Source organism: Pinus tabuliformis, chromosome Q (genome assembly GCF_031772625.1).
Source record: "Pinus tabuliformis cultivar Carrire ecotype Pingquan chromosome Q, CPIR1, whole genome shotgun sequence".
NCBI lineage: Eukaryota > Viridiplantae > Streptophyta > Pinopsida > Pinales > Pinaceae > Pinus > Pinus tabuliformis.
This window is the reverse complement of record NC_142296.1, coordinates 965,212,269-965,229,656: the sequence shown is the minus strand read 5'-3', so window position 1 is coordinate 965,229,656 and position 17,388 is coordinate 965,212,269. Positions and strand designations below refer to the sequence as shown.

General features: G+C 38.2%; 1 protein-coding gene across 2 annotated transcripts in view; it reads right to left on the bottom strand.

The window, feature by feature from the left end:
• The window catches only part of LOC149222693 (translation initiation factor IF3-4, chloroplastic-like), a 251,663-nt gene that overhangs the window by 91,422 nt on the left and 142,853 nt on the right, over positions 1 to 17,388 (bottom strand). The window lies entirely within an intron of this gene.

Genomic DNA, 17,388 nt, shown 5'->3' with positions numbered 1-17,388 from the left:
GTAAGACATCAATGGGATTCTCCAAGGAAAAATGCCCACATAAACAATAAAATAGTGAAGCCAAGTAAATGAGATCCCACGTCTCCTCCTTTGGACCACCCTTCAAGGATAGTCTCAAAACATGCAAAGCTTGGCCTATATGCAAAGTGTTCTCCACCATGAGCATTTGTTGACCTTGCTTTTCCTAGATAACCAAAACACTCAAACAATAAAAGGGGCATTCCTCAAAAAGTTGGTCAAAATGTGATGAGGGTTTTAAGGCAGCAAATTTGCAACCACCATAGCTCCCTCAATATCTGTCAAAATTTCTATTATGCCCACAATTTTAAAATTCCACAACCATTCTAAATCTACTAGCATTGATCTAGCAACCAAGGTTGCACGAAATGGGCACATTTTTGAGAAGTGAACCATCGAAAGTGTCATTTCCAAAAATCCTTGGAAGCGAATATCACAATAATATCGTAAAAATTTGTGAAACTTTGTAACAGGATCCAAAAAATCGCCTATCTGCAGCTAAGAATGTTTATAAACTTAAGTGAAAAATAAAATTAAATTAGAGGTCACTGAGACGAAGTCAAGGGGGAGCTTCTAGAATAATAACAAAATAATAAAATAAAATGCTTCTAGAAGATTGGAGATCTATCTATCAGACCTTTAAAAGGAGGAGGAGATCATTTGGGGATGTTGAAAAGTGTAACTAGGTTCGGTCTTCATAATGACATAATATTGTGACTTTCGTAAAATGACGTAATGAAGAAAATAAAATTATTATTGTAAGCCTTGCTTCATGGGTTTCATGAGCAAGTGATTTTATTTTAGATGGCTCCCATTGAGAGCCTTAGGATTGGTCATTAAAAGTCAAAGAGTCTATGTCATGTATGAAGAACCTTTCTTGGGGATGTGTCAATTGTATATAAGTCTAAAATAGCCCTCCAATGACAAGCACACAGTCCTCTTCCTATGTCGGCCTCAAGATAAATAAAGGAACTCATGTCAGCTCACATTTTGGAGACACACTGCTTCATAAACTCGTGTCACCTTATATATGACAGACAAACCACTATAAATAGGCACCTCAGCCTATTCCCCAAGGACAGAATTTCAGTCATATCTCTCTGAAGTTTTCGGTGGCAACAGAAGTTTGGATGTCTGAGATTTTCGGTGGCAACACAGGTTCGGATTTCTTCTAAAGTTTCCGTGATGAAGTATAGAGGACAGTTTGGTGATATCTCTGTGTTTTCATATGGGTAAGACAGAGATAGAAATTGGATCTTTGGCAAAGTAAGAGAGTTTGGATTCCTCTAAGATTTTCAGAGGACAATCACTGTCAACAGCGTAGATATTTTTCGGATGGAGAACAGTGATGGGCTCAGACCTCTAGTACAGTCATCATGCAATTCGGATCACTAGCTTTGATGGTAAGTCACAATCAAGTAAATTTGAATATCATTGCAGTAAGAAATTCAGAAGTCTCTCTGTGGTTTCATAAGAACAATAGCTGTGAAGATTCTGTGGTTCGACCTCTATTACAGTCATCAAAGAAAAGGAACTCAGTGAAAGAACAGTGAAGCATACCTCTGTCTCGGTGCAGTAAGATCTCATTGATAACATAAGATTTCATTGTAACTACAATTTGCATTATCTCTGTTGTAAAGATCTCAGTATCAAAGCAGTGGTGAAGATCTCGGTGTCAAGGCAGTGGTGAGTGTCAAGGCAGATCTTGGTATCTAGACAATGATGAAGATCTTGATGGAAGAGGAGTCAAGAAGAGGACTGTCAAGAGAACGTGTGTCTAGGTCTTGGAGTGGCTACTAGGTCAAGGGTCTTGGTCTTGGTATTCGTCGATTGGAATATCTATAAGAAGAATTTGTGCGGGCTTTCCTCTCAAAGAGTGAGAGGTTTTGGCCCTCGCTGATAGCCTACATGTTGTGTCTCTTGTTTATTTATGTTCATGCATTAGTTACTGTTTGATGAAGAAGAATACTAATAATCTAACATGAAGAAGATCCTAATCTAAACAAGTAAAAAGCATTCACAAAAAATCACTAATAGAAGAGAAATCATCTAATGCCAATGCCCTAGATTTCTCAACAGGGGATATCTTGGATTTGTGTGTTTGTCTTTGTTGAGGGTTGGAGAACTGAGTTCTCTGCTTCAGTAGCCCCAGGACAAGAACCATTGGGTGATTTGGTGAGTGGATGAGAATCCATCTCATCCCTTGGTGGGTTCATCCAGAATTCACAGGAGCACTTATCAGTTGTAGTTTAGTTTGGGAGGCTAGATCCAATATTGTAGTACCTAGATCCTGAGGCTTCTTGTTGTCGCTCAAATTGTACACCCTTATGCGACAATGCCCAGTACAAGGGTTGTCACTCTAATCCCTGCCCTCTCTGTTTAAGTTATCTCCTATATGCAAGCTAAGTGGGGTAGTCCCTAAGGATGAAATGATGAGAAACTTATTGGGAACCAACAAGTCTAGGAGATACAACTGAACGTCCTAGCAACTTGGGTTAAAATTAAGCAGCAAGTATGATTATTAAGCACAATTAGATTAGATTTTGTAAGATGTGAGTTGAGACCGGTGCCTTTAAGATTATTTGCTTGCACAATAAAGATTATTATACCAAGTCATCGGATGAACAATTGTTGCAAGATGCAAGATCTATCATATATGAAGTGCAGGACCTAAATCTATGGTGAGATGCGGGATCCTGGTAGATTTTAACTAGATGCCTAGTCTAGGTGAATCCTTCCTCTCAATTCTTTTGAAGCTAGTCTCGAACACAAGTTGTAGAGAGAAGTCCACAAGAAGGAGGCTAAGGCCTCATTAACGATACCTCTCCTGGAGTTCTAATCACCCAAGTGCCTTTGTTCCTACAAGGGATTGCCCACAAGAGAACTGCAAGGTCACCTGTGTTAACTGCGAATGAGGGTCTAGACTTCTCAAATTATGTGAAGAAGGTGGTCCTATCTATCTTACAACCAAGTTTATGCTTCGAGGTAAATTTTAAAGATGCACTTCTATCCTAGAATGAGAATGCAATTATGATGCTTTGATTTAATGAGATTTATGTGAAATGCTTCAATATAAGAAAATTTAATCACTTGAAATCAAGATGCTTATAATGTCAACACAATATTAACAAATGAATGGAGCACTTTAGAGAATACCTTATCTCAATGAAGCAAGATTAGCAATATCAAATATCCAAGATGCTTATTAGAGATTCTCAATGTATAGATTAAATCTCATACAAGTTCTCTTATGTTAATATTACTTTAGCAATTTGGCACAAGAACAACTTTAGAGCACAATGATGAAAACAATATCTACTTATCACTTAGATCATGAACCAATTAGACACAAAAAAGATTTCCAATTTTCTCTTGAATACAATAGCAACTAACAAAAATAGAGATAAGCACAAGGAGAAATGAGATTGCTAGCAGTGATATGCAATGTATGATAAAACCAACAAATGCAACAATGGATGTGTTGTTGCTCAAATTGTACAGGCGATGTGTAACAATGCTCAGGGCAAGGGCTATCACTCTGATCCCTGCACTCTTCGTTCTAGTTCTCTCCCTACAACAAGCTATAGGGGGTAGTCCCTATGAAATGTGAAGATGGGAGACTCGTTGGCAACCAACAAGTTCGGGAAACACAACTGAATGGCCTATGGTTGAATTAGCAAGTTAAATGATTTTGATTAGATTATCGTGGAAGGCCAGTGCATTACATGGAGTAAATTTCTTGCTTAAGATAAATTATTTACCAAGTCACCAGATGAACAGTTGTTGCTTAAAAGATGTTTCACTATCCTATATGAAATGCAAATCTTACAATATAAGTGGAATGAAAAATCCTGGTTTATTTTAAGTTATATGTCTATCTAAGTGTACCCTTCCTCTCAATTGTTTTGAAGCTAGTCCCTAGAGTAGGTTGTGAGAAAGAAACCAAGGGGAAGCAAGCTAGGGTTCGATTAATGATCCCTCCCCTTGGGTTCTAACCACTCAATGCCTCCAGCATTGCAGAAACTGTGACTCCAATGACTGCAAGGTCACCGCGTTAACCACTAAAGAGGTTCTAGACTAGGCTAGATGAGAAAGGTGGGCCTATCTCTCTATCAACCAAGCTTTTCCTTGGAAGTTAATTGTTTAATGCAAGAGGCTAGTACTAAGATGCAAATGCAAGATATGATTGAATTTTCTTAAGGTGAGATTATTTAATTTTTTAAGTACTTAAAGACAAGATACAAAGGTTTTCAATTAAGAATAATGAACTACTTAAACAATAAATAAATGACAACCTCCACCATAAGAGAAAGTGCTCAAACTCAACGGTGTCAGAAAATGTTGTTGATGATACCAAAAGACAATTGCTCAAGAGATAAACAAGACCAAATGGACAAGACAATGCTCCTTAACACAATTAGCAATATTTATAACAATGAATTACCAATATGCCAATTAGCTCCTTATGGACACAATTAGATCCCTTATCACAATTAAGATTAAATTTGATTAATGTGCTTTAAGAGTGACTTAGATTATTAATCCACAAGAGCTATTTAACTCAACAATGAGCAATATCAATGTTGTGAAAAGCGCGAGCGGGATTAAATCGGCGCGGGGAACGAATCGGAAAAAATCAGAAAAAAGCGGGAAAAATTTGTTTGGTACAAAAATATTCATTTTTTTTCAATTTTTTTCAATTTTTTTAATATCTAAACCATCTACAACATAAAATAAATACATTGACACATAAATATGATAGAAAAACTAATATATAAGATGTTTAATATCATTTCTAGCGCTAAAATCACACATAACATTGAATCATGTCCTGAATAGTAAGTCCTGACTCCTGAGTCCCAACTCAGTCTCAAAATATCAACAAAAAATATGATAATGTATCTCATCATGTCATAATGTCATATACAATAAAATGAGGTCTAATCCTATTGATTTCCTCTGCCCCTCTTGCGAGAAAATGCCACAGCTTTCCCTTTCCCTCTAGATGTAGATGCTGGTGCCTGTGCTGGTGGAGATGGCAGTGGAGTCTGATGTGCTCTAGAAGTTGAAGAACTAGAAGTAGGAGCTATAGGAGGTAGACCACGTCCTCTACTGGTGGCAGGGGTAGCCCGAGCAGGTGGTGTCACCTGGAAACATTACAATCTCCCAATCCTGAAATCCTGAAAAACTGATAAGTCTGCTCGATTTTAATGAAATCTAAAATTCTACTTTCTCCATATGAAATCCAATGAGGTTGGAACCACTCTCAAACATCCTGAGTCATTTCATGGTAATGTTAAAAATTTAAGTAAAAGGATGAAAATGAAGATTAAGGAGAATGTCACTTTTACTTTAAGAATTTAACATTACCATGAATAGCATATCCATACTAGGGCCTAGACTTGATCATTACGCTGCCCCACTCAAAAATTATTTGTTTCTTTCAAACAAAATTGCATGAAAAAACCCAAATGACCAAATGAAAAACCAAAAAAAAATTATAAAATTGTGTTGTCCCGGCAACCCCGAGCTTTTTTCGGAAAAATTCGGCAAAAAAAATAGTCGATTTTTTCGTGTAAAAAGTGCGATTAAATCGGCGCGGGGAAAAAAGTGCGATTTTTTCAAAAAAGCGCGATTTAATCGCGCTTTTCACAACACTGAGCAATATATCCAACAATGATAACAGAAATCATAATGTCACTCAGAGCAATTAGCCAATTTCATTAGACAATCATCAAAACAATTAGCGCACTTGTATGTGTTAATGCAAGAGTGCAAATAGATGCCAATGACGTAGAAATGCAAACATGGATCAGCCAAAACACATATGATTGCAGCAATAATAAAATCACCCAATTTCTCAATTAAACACTTATCCAAGATCTAATGGATGAAGGAAACAAGACCTAAGTGGAGTTAGATGACTTTCAGTACTTTATCCAACCACTATTTTTTATATCAAACCTTATGCAGTAAATTGCAGACTTTCAATTGTTATTTCAGCCTTCAAAAATGCTCAAATATGCTAAGAAATATAATCCCAACGAGTGCAAGTGACAATATAATGATGAAATATGAATACCAATGAGTTATTAGGTCATCGTTATTCAATTTAATCACTTTTGTAGGTATTTTTATGTGGATGTAGCAAACATATCAGATCTGCAATCAACCCAACAGTCCACAAGAAATCCACTTATATGCACTTAAATTGACTTAGGATTAATTCTCAATGCCTTAAATTGATTATAAATAAATTTAGGCTTATTCAAAAATGTGTTTAGGCCTTAAATATATTGTTGTCATAAAATACTTCAGAATTGAAATTTAGGACAATGATGAAACAAGAGGGCAAGAGAGGGAACCAAGAGGCCTAGTGGCCTTAAAGATGGCAAGTGAGGCTTTCAATGGACTTAAGAACCTGCAACCACCAAGTTAGCTCTTAAAAATTGTTGCAAAACCAAATGTTAGAAATGAAAAATCAAATCAATAACTGAATCATGGCTAGGGTTTAGGAAAACCCCAAACCAGGGCTAGAGGAGGCAATCAAGGCTAAGGAAGCCCCTTAGGGCTGACGTCAAGGATGACGTTGGGCAAACACAAAAAAAAGTCACAAATCACTGCAAAATGTTGGACGGCTTCCTCTTTTAGGTTGAACGTTGAGCTTGGAGGATGAATGGAAGCTAGATCTTGCCTTCCTAGGCCTAAATCTGATTCAAATCCCTAGCAAAACCGTCTTGAGCAAATTTGAAATCCACCTACACAAATGAATAAAAGAATTCCAAACCCCAAATATATACAAAAATATAAAACCCCAAAAATAATAAAACCCCAACAGCTACAAAATAAATGGGTTAGAAATAATTTACAAATTATTTACAAATGTACAATACTTACAAAATAATAATTTTGAAAAAATATGTTTAAATGAATAGCAATGGATGAATTAATTTCGAAAAAATAGATATAGGCCAAAACCCTCTTGCAAAATCAATTACCACAATCAAATCTCAGAGCCCAAACAATCTGTGAATTTGGAGCCCAAGGGCCAGCATACTTGTAAATCTCTACAATTTTCCTCAACGCAAATTGTTATATCATATAGTGAATCAGATCACCTAATATAGCATGTATCAATAGAATGTTCTTATCACCAACAAATGAAATAACAATTATTTAACAATATTCAGCACGATATAGGATCACACAAAGCTAACACATACCACAAATTAGTAGAAGAAAATCACCATGAACTCAACCCCAAAGTCTTTCTATTATGATAAAATAATGTTCCCAGCAGAGCAGCAGCTCAATACCACCGTTCAATAATTACATCATCTAAAGATATAAAATAGAACTCAATAGCTTCTTTATATAGAGAAACCCCTCTAAGTGAAAAATAACCACTAGTTGGCTTGATCTTCGTCAAAATAATCTCGACCATTGGAAATAGCTTGATCATCTTTTAATCCCCATCGTCGAATTTTAAATTTTGAGGAAAAATTCCATTTTTTTCTTAAAACTCACTTTTAATTAATCCAAAAATTAATATTTTGGATTAATTTCCTCAAAAATTTGACTGACTTAACCACCAAGGTCCAAGGGCTCAAATTTTCATAAAATATCCATTTTTCCCTTGACAAGAAATTAGTTTCTCTATAATTATTTTTTGACTCAAAATTAATTAGTTTTTTGACTTAGGATTTTTATATAATTTTGCTAGAAAATTTTGTTGATTGACACTAGAGGGGATTTAATTATTTTTCCACTCTCAAATATTTTAGCCATGGTGTCTAAATACGAGGGACCATGCACTAAAATATTTTTACATTAAATTATTACAATATCAACCCTTGAAAGGGGAAAACACATTTAGACTCATACCCTCAATAATTTACTCAAATAGACCAAGTGTGTTTGTAATAAAATAATTTAGCCAAATGTGTTAAAATTATTCACAAGCACACTTTTACAAAGACTCAATATAACACTAAGACTCACCTAAGACCTTGTCAATCAATTCCACCATAGCTTTGTGGTTTAAGTTAGAAGAAAAACTTTGTCTATTATCCATGTTTAGAAACACACATAATTCAGTGAGGTTAAAAAACTTCCCAGGATGAAATCCTTTGCCAAAACTGTTAATTTTAACATGTTCTTTGCTTGGACAATTACATCAATGAATCATATGAGCCCCAAGATTAATTCCATTTCCTTTAATAGAAATCACATAAATTATTACCCATTGATAGTAAAAGAAGAAAGAACATGAGTAGTTATAAGCAGAAGACAAGCCAAGACAAGAGAACACAAAAATTGGCACAAGCCAGGGAAAAACCCCAAGATGGGGAAAACCCTTGATTAGATCTTCTTATTATTTAAATCAAGTGTTCAGCAGAGAGAGTACAATAAGTCAAAATGACTTGCCAATTTTTGTAGATCCAACAAGTTGATGACCCAACTACAATTATGGCACACTGGTTAGGGTTTCCTAAAGATCACAGTTGTCCCATTAGTTGCCCCAGAAATTCCTTACTTTAGTTGCGGCCTTACAAGGAATGCATGGTGATGCCTTTCACTAGCCTTTAGCACTAATCTGAACCCTTAATAGTCTTCTCATGCACTTTCTCTAAGTTGATGCAACCTGCGGACTTACCTGAAGCAAGATCTCTGAAGTACGGCCACAGAAAAGGGGGAAGATCTTTCTCGAATCAGCTTGGAGACAATTCCCAAACTCAGCCTGACATCAGAAGACTGAATTACCCAAACAAATGGCCCAGAGATTTCATCAAGTCTTGCAGCTGCCTAAATGAGGAATCTCGGCCTGCAACAGGAACTAGACTTGGCCTAGAATAGTACTTAGATTAGCCCAAAACACCTCTAACTGCCTCGACCTCCTATCAGAAGAAAAACAACCCACTAAGGATGGCTTCGAAGCCTTTCTTCCTTCGTTGAGGATCTCCAGTGGCTATTTCAGAGAGAAGAATCATGAGATAGATGATTGAAATGAGGATGTAGGCACTTCTATATATACTAGCCATCGAAGTTGAAGGGACGTGACTATTGGGCTTGGTGAGCCAACATATAGGAGAGGTCGATCTTGAAAATTGCTTATGAGAAAACAAAAATTCAAAATCACACTTCCGCTTGTCCAAATGAGACGATCTTTATATCGATTTTGGTCCTCTCGAAAAGAGGAATTCAATGGAATGATTATCTCCATCAACTAAGTTGTCCAAAGTGGAATTTGGCCCTAGTTTCCAATTTTAACACTCCCTCTCAACTAGGGAGAATTGCACCTATCAATCCATCATCGATCATCATGCCATCCTGTTGTCATAAACCATCCATGTATCTCATCTCTGCTCTGCTCTACTGAACATTGATATGAATAATAAAGAAGAATCAATCAAGAGTGAGTCACAAGACCTTGCCACTCTCCACTAACAAAAGTCAGTCAACATAACCAAATAGTGAACTCCAATCAAACTTGATCCCAAGTGATCAAGTTGAAGAACACCATGCATCCTAGACATAGGGAGTACGGCAGTACACAATGCGTCTATCGGTAGTGCTATGGTCCCTAAGCACTTTTCCCGACTCATTGGCCAAATGAGAGGTACTTCCATGTGTCCCGAACTACATGGGTAGGATGTTGCAGAAACACTAGCAGGGAAGAATATATCACATCCTACCCACAACCATACATAGGGAAAGGAGAAACCACATCCTACAAACACATGTCACAACCATACATAGGGAAAGGATAAACCACATCCTACAAACACATGCCACAACCATATGTAAGGAAAGGATGAACCACTTCCTACATACATGCAAATCATCGAGAGTAGGGAAAGGATGAACCACTTCTAACACGCATGCCAACCAATCAATCGTAGGAAGAATCCTACTCGTGGGGAAAGGATGAACCACGTCCCATCGACATGTCAACTGTCGATCGTAGGGGATGAACATCTTACATGTGGGGAAAGGATGTATCATGTCCCACCGACATGTCCACAAGCAGATCCCTGAATGCATCTCTCACTAGGGTATCCATAGGAGAAGGTGAACCACTCATCCTGCTCACATGCCATAGGAGAAGGTGAACCACTCATCCTATGCATATGTCATCAACAGTAGGGAAAGGTGAACCCCTCACCTTGTACACTGTGCACCTATAGGGGAAAGTGAACCACTCACCCTATAAATTGCGCACCTATAGGGGAAGGTGAACCACTCACCCTATGGTCACTCATAGCTCAATAAGTACCCCAAGTCTTCAAGAGCTCCTAGAGCTCAATGTTCAACCAAGACCCTCATAGTAGGATCTCTCCAGGACTCCTGAGTCCCAACCTCTCTCTAAAGGAAGTTAAACATGTCCTTACCAAGGGGATTTTGGGAGGATGTTGATAACATGCACATCAATCCTGGAATGATGGATCTAGATTGCTCCCCACCGATCCATATCCCAAATAAAGTGGTCCTTGATGTCAAGTGGTAGTTTCCAACAATTGCTCAAATCAGTGTGGAAAAAGTTTGCAAAAAATTGGGATTAAATCCTAAAATTGCGATCTTTTCAACAAAATGATTTAATCCTCTGATTTTTTGCAGACTTTTTCAGAAACGAAAAAATCGCGATTTATTCCTTATATACCCGATTTTATCGAGAGTCGACCGAAAAAGTCTTCCATCTCTGCTGAATGTGGGATATGACAGTGGTGTTTAAGGGATATCATATAGTGATTTGATAAGCAAAATTACTATGAGTTGCCACTACTGTTAGAGCTGTTATACAATGAATTTGACGAGGCAAATTTGCTGTGAGGAGGCTGAACAATAAGGGTTTTGGACAACTAGTATTCAGTGTCTTGGAAGGGCCAAACCATTGTGAGTTGATGATATACTTTGATGCTGATTGTACAGTGATTTGGTGGTCAAATCCACTTGAGAAGTAGATCTGGTTAGGGCTGAGTATATTGTGTATTTTGGAGCAGCAAATACTCAATGAGCAATTGATGGCAAATGAGGCAAAGGACCTACCAGGTGTCAAGGACAAAAAAATACAGAAAGGGTTGATCTAGATGGGCTACTTCAACAAGTAAGCTATATGTTTGTTCTTGTCTATTTCTCATTGGTTAGATATCAGATCTGATGTTGCAAACTACAAGCCTTAATGGACTGTGCATACTCTAGATGTTAAAAAAAAATGAATATTTTTGTGTTTTTTTAATTTTGCCGACTTTACCGAGTTTTTCAACTTTTTGACCCTTGCCGATTTAATCCCGACTTTGACTTTTTCCACATTGGCTCAAATGACTTATAGAAGAGCTTTCTCAAATGTCTTCATAATAAGAAATGCTTGTTTCTTTATTCATTCAGCCTCAATGGTGCTCCTAGAGCAGCAGACTTCAGTCTTTGATTTATTTATGAAGTAAGGTGGATTCCAAGAAATATAGCACCTTTGATGTGCACTTTCTATTCACCATACTGTCAGGTCAGCAATTTACAATAATGTACTTCAGACCATAGAATTACAAAAATAATAAACAGTCATCCATTATGGGGCTTATCACAGATTTATTTAGAGCAAGGCACATGGCTGATACTAGAGATCCCCATGATATGCATATGCGGATCAGCAGCTTCATTATCTCACCAGTCCAAGGAGTAGTGCTCAAAATAAAAATAAAAGATGACTCCCTCTGAATATAAAGTAGATGGTAACGTCAAAAACATTATCACCAATCCACCTGAAACATGTCCCTTTTCTTAAGATCAATTATAATCATCTGCCAAGACTGTCTTTATCAACAAACATCGGATCATCGGGTCATACTGTCAGGGATTTTATGGCTCCCTCTGAAGCCTTGCTTCATGAGCTTCTTATGTAAAATACCTTTCATAGGGCACTATGATATTGTCCCTAAAACAGTTGCATTGTCTTCCTTTGCTAGATGATTGAGACCAAAGCATTAAGTTATCCCATCCATGATGAGGAGGGATCTTCCATATTTCATATTCATCAGACAGCCTTTCGGTTCAACGCATTAAAGAGCCCAATGACCTAATCAGGGTCCCCATAATTTCCTTTTCTCATTGTGCTTGCCGAGGTATAGGATCTGGTATGTACTTCCTTCAAGGTACCTCGATTTTCATGTTGATAAGAGTTGATGTAAGGAACTGCTTCAAGAGTGCCATGCACTTTTTCTTTTGGCTGTCAGACTTCAAGGGTACCAGAATAAAGGTGTTGTATTGACTTCCGTTGCTCTAGCTGCTAGATAAGGACACAATTGTTTGCTTCCATATGCTATTATTGCTCCGGCAATTATGGCTACAATTTACTACAGTAGATACTACCATCAGTGCTTCATATGACCATAGTCGCTGGTCCTGAACTCCTCTTGCACTTGTCAGTTCAAAAACACTTTGATGATTGCTTAACCCATCAAGTTCTTATAGCCACTGAAGTCAAATATACTATCTTATTGATTATTATCATGGATATTCCCAGAGGAATTTCTAGCATCTCTATTTAAACAAACCAAAAAAACCTTGGATCTAGAATCATAAATTGATTAAATGCATCTAAAATAGATTTCCTGCTATACTCTAATCTGTATGTGTTCATGAGAATTACACCTCAAGTGTAATGATGCCTTTTGAACTTGAAGCTTCTTGCTATTAACAATACATCACAGGGATTAGGTTGGCTGATGCTTTTAGGGAACCACTCAGACAAGACAGTGAAAATAGTAATGATAGCATGCCAGCAAATTTTGTGTTGAATGATCGTTCACCATACGAATACATCAGATAAGCTCACGGGAGGATCATCATAAAGACTTTAGGAATATTGTCATAAAAAGGATAATTGATATAAGGGTGATGTTTCAAGAAGTGGCAATGGTAGACTCAGCAACTGCTGAAGGGAAATGGTGATGAAACCCTGAGGTTTATTTCTGAAAGATAATAAATGTATACAATAAGACCGATGTAGAAATGATGAGGTCTTAATTTGGATCAATGTTGCACGAAGCGGGAGCGAAGCGGAAGCGCGGAAGCGGAAGCGGGAGTGCGGAAGCGTCATTTTCCAAAAATCTAGGAAGCGAAGCGTCCGCGGAAGCGTCTGCTATATATATATATTTTTTTATATTTTTTTGCATTTATACTCAAAACAAACATCCCAAATACCAAATTAATTGTAGAAGACATGAAAACATGCATATTTTTGCATAAATCAAGATAGATATGGCATCCATGATTCCATTGTAGTTACTAGTATGTACAACAATCATCTATATTCTAGCTATTACAAACATACATCAAATTTTTAAGCATATTATAAAACATAAAACATTTAAGCATATTATAAAACATAAAACATAGAGCATATTATGATTTATCTAGCAAGTGAGCAACTGTCAACATTTGTCATGTCCAAAATTCAAATAATAATGTTTACAAAATATGTCACTTGGTCACCGCCAAGCCAAAAAGGTTCAAAATTCAAATTCACAAGTCTACAAGTCTAATGAGTAATCTATGACAAAAAGTAGTAGATTGTGAATATATCTACTAATCTCTCCTCCTTCCACCACGAATAGAACGTGGTGGCGGGCCTCCACGTGGTGGCAATGAAGAAGATGGTGCCTGTGGAAGTCGTGGCACTGAAACTGATGAAGAAGAACCCCTGCTGTTGGTGTTGAACCATGGAACCTAGGAACCAAGGGACCAGATGGGGGTGGGGGTGGTGGCATATCAACACGGTCATCATCATCCTAGAATCGCTCAAAAAATTCATGCAAAAAAAAACACTAGTTAACAAAAAAATTAAAAACATGAATAATTGAATTAGAGAAATGCTTTATAAGGGAAAATTGGAAAATTCATACCACAATGGACATACCTGGAAAAGAGCATCCTCTAATTGCTCTAGTCGCAACACTCCATCCTCCAAATTGGGCTCCTCTGGATTCTTGTCCCAAATCAACAAGTCTTTATTAGACTTTGCATCTTCACAGTAATGGGACAACAATCGCAAGTTGTAATGAACATAAACCAAGCTCTCTGCCCGGTCTAAACTCAACCTGTTCCTTTTAACACTGTGGATGAAAGGATAAGAGCTCCAACACCTCTCTGCAGAAGAAGTGTTTACCACCTGTGATAGCACCCGCAATGCCAAACTCTGTAGAAGTGGAGTACCCCCTCCATGCATGTTCCACCACTCAAGAGCAGAAAAAGTCTCTCGATCTCTAATTGCATGCATGCTCCCAAATGGACCAGTGTTGAGCGTATAGTTGCTCACCTGTCTCCGTACCAATGCAGCCTCCTCCTCATCAGGGATTAATTTACTCAATGCAGCCATATATTTTTGGTGAACCTCTTGATCTTGGTGTGGTTTTCTCCTGCTTCCCCCCCAGGTGCTGGTGTTGAAAGCCATGATGGATGATAGTATTTAGGTGTCAAAACATATGCTAATGCATGCAATGGAATATTTAGCATTTCCCATCGGTTTTGCACCTCTACACGAATATAATTGTACAAGGTGGTATCTCTAGGCTCAACAATGTCTTTAATCTGTCCCAACATGCTATCCATTTGCTCATACACCTCCCCAATTACTGGTCGATCTGAATCTGCAAACTTGATCATGTAATAAATTGGTTTGGTGAATTGCAAAATATATTTAACCTGTGACCAAAAGTAACTGTCAAGAACAGTGTCCTTGACTGCATTAGCACCATCTGTGTCAGTGTTAATTTCATCCCATGTTTCAGCACACACCAGATTAGTTAAAGCTTGTCTCACCTTCACTAGCCGCCTAAAGGTGAGGTAATAACTAGCAAATCTTGTCTTTGCAATTTTAAGCAATTGCAACTTGGAGTAAGTGCCATAGAAGTAGTTTACCCTTGTATGCCCTGTGATGAATTTAATGAGCTGCTTCCCTTTCCTGTAAACCTCAGCAATTCACCCACAATCTTTGTGTTTCACAATATCATGCATCAAAAGGTTCAATGTGTGAACCAGGCACCCAGACCAAAAGATGTTTGGATGAGTACGCTCAATAATTTTTCCTGCCGCCTTACAATTTGCTGCATTATCTGTGATCACTTGAACCACATTATTCGGACCAACATCTTTGATTGATTTCAATAGGAGATTTGCAATGTTTTGTGCAGTTACACTGATGGAGGAGGAGTCATGACATGCAATAAATACTGCACCACTAGAAGAAACACCAAGAACATTTATCAAATGTTGGTTTCTAATATTTGTCCACCCATCTGATACAATGGATACCCCAGAATCCACCCACTCATTTGTAAAACGTGTCAAAGCTCTTTGAACCTTAGCTTTTTCTCTTTCTAATAACACTGTTCTAGCTTTCTCATAGTTGGGGGCCTTGTATCCTTTTGGGGCTTCATTGATGGCCTTTACCATGTCATGCCAATAGGGAGAGCGAAGCACATTGAATGGTACACCGCAAGCACAAAGAAAACGGACTATCTTTCCATCCACATCATCCCTCCCAGCAACATTAAGGAAATCCCCTATTGTTCTTCTACCTCCAGAGGTTGCAGAAGTACCATGAGGAGATGAGCAACTACCAAATTTAGAGGTTGCACTTGATTCAGAATGAGTTTTTGGTTTCTTGTTTTTTTGTTGTGCAGCCATCTCTATTTGGATGTATTTTCTTCTTTCTTCAATTGAAATGTTTGGGCAAATTTGTACCCCCACAGAACCCTTTTTTTCATCACTGTCCAGCACCCCACAAAGATGCCTCCTCAGACGGGTATATGAACCACAATATGGTTTTCCTCCATGACAACCATGAGGGCACACAAATTTGTAAGATCCACCACCCTTTCCCCCATCAAGTTTGGTCACATAGTTCCACAAGGGTGTTGATGTAGCTTTCCCATCTTGTGTTTCAGTGTCCCCTTCAAGTTCATCCCCTTCCTCTTCAAACCCTTCCTCCTCATCATACATTGGGTCACTACTATTAGGACCATCACCAATGTCCTCTTCTGTTTCTTCCCTTCTATTCTTCACCCTTGCCATCATTAAAACCAAGAGTGGAATGATACATAGAAGCCAAAAGAACACCATCTTGGAATATGGATATAGGTGGTGGACAACCTGTAAATAAAGGAGCAAGTAGAAACAATGGGAAAGAGTAGGAGAGGGAGGAGAAAAATACAAATTTTTTTTCAAAAAAACAAGGGAGTTTGGGGTTTGAACTTACCTCTTTAGCTCTTGTAGATGAAGTCCTCCAAGCTCTTGCTCCAAGCTCCTCCTCCTTCTCCTAGCTCCTCCTTCTTCACTCCTCCAAGCTCTCCTCTCTTCTCCTCTCCTTTCCTCTCTTCTCTTCTCCTCTCCTCTCTTCTCTTCTCCAACTCTCATAAACTCAAAGTGAGAAAATGAGGAATGAATGGGGGCTTTATTCTTTTCATTCCTCACCCTAAACTCACCCTAAACTCACCCTAACCCACCCCCTCATTGCTAAGTTAAGTTAACTTTAAAAAAAAAATTAAAAAAATGATGTATTTTCCCTTGCCCGCGCGGTTTTGGAGGAAGCGCTCCGAAGCGCTGCGTGAAGCGCACGCTTCCGGGCCCGAAGCATGGCGCTTCGGAGGCCCGAAGCGCCATCCGAAGCGCACTTCGGGGCCCACGCTTCCTAAAATCCAGGAAGCGCTTTAAAAAAACTGAATCGCGCTTCGGATTTTTTGGAATCGCGCTTCCTGGGGCGCTTCCGGAACGCTTCCGTACGGAGCGCGATTCCGGCCTAGGATCCGGGGGGGGGGCGCTTCCTGCAACGTTGATTTGGATACCCATTCATTTCTTTAGATACATGACTTGACGTATATGAATGAGGCTTTTGAGCAAATCTTTTCATATTTGATAAACTATTTTCTCTAAGTGAAATATATAAGTGCCAAGAGTTGAATGTTGTTATTAGAGACTTGAGTTGAGATATTCAGTACAAGAGCTGACTTCTTGTCATATTGTCATTTCAATGTTGGCTTTAAGAATGATTGAGCCTATTCGAACTGGGTAACTCAGTCACTAAATCTCAGCCTCCACACTTATATACAGGGCTGCAAGATGAAGCTGAATAATTCCATTTTAGAACAGACCGATAGTTGATAGTATTCTCTTTTTATGGTTCTCAACCTTCTTCAGAGGATGCTTCTTGTAGATCTTTCTTGTGATACTTAAGCTCAAAATCAGATTCATTTCTTTCTGAAATCTCCTTTCAGCTTAGCTTAGAGAGGGCAGCTTCAATTAGTAACTTAGATGCACAGTACTTTGATGTTGTGAGTGATCCCTGGTTATGTGGGTTGTGATATACCTTTGTTTGAA